The sequence below is a fragment of the Bison bison genome, unplaced genomic scaffold (genome assembly GCF_000754665.1).
Source record: "Bison bison bison isolate TAMUID 2011002044 unplaced genomic scaffold, Bison_UMD1.0 scf7180017864043, whole genome shotgun sequence".
NCBI lineage: Eukaryota > Metazoa > Chordata > Mammalia > Artiodactyla > Bovidae > Bison > Bison bison.
Window position 1 is genome coordinate 5,544,447 of NW_011494615.1, and position 239 is coordinate 5,544,685.

The window sequence follows — 239 nt, forward strand, 5'->3', positions numbered from 1 at the left end:
CTCCCGCCGTCCCGCGATCCGCTCTTCGAGCTGCCCCTCGCGGCGGTCCCTCCGCGCCTCTTGGTCCCACTAGCGAGGGGACCTTCTCCCGGTCTTCTGCACCCGCATCTCTCTCGTTCTGCCACTCCGCGCCCCCGGCCGCTTCCCTCGGACAGAGGAGGGCGTCTGCAGGGAGGGCGCGCGAGGCTGCTGCTCCCTCTCCCTCCCCTGTCTGCGTCCCCTGCCTCTCCATGATCCTT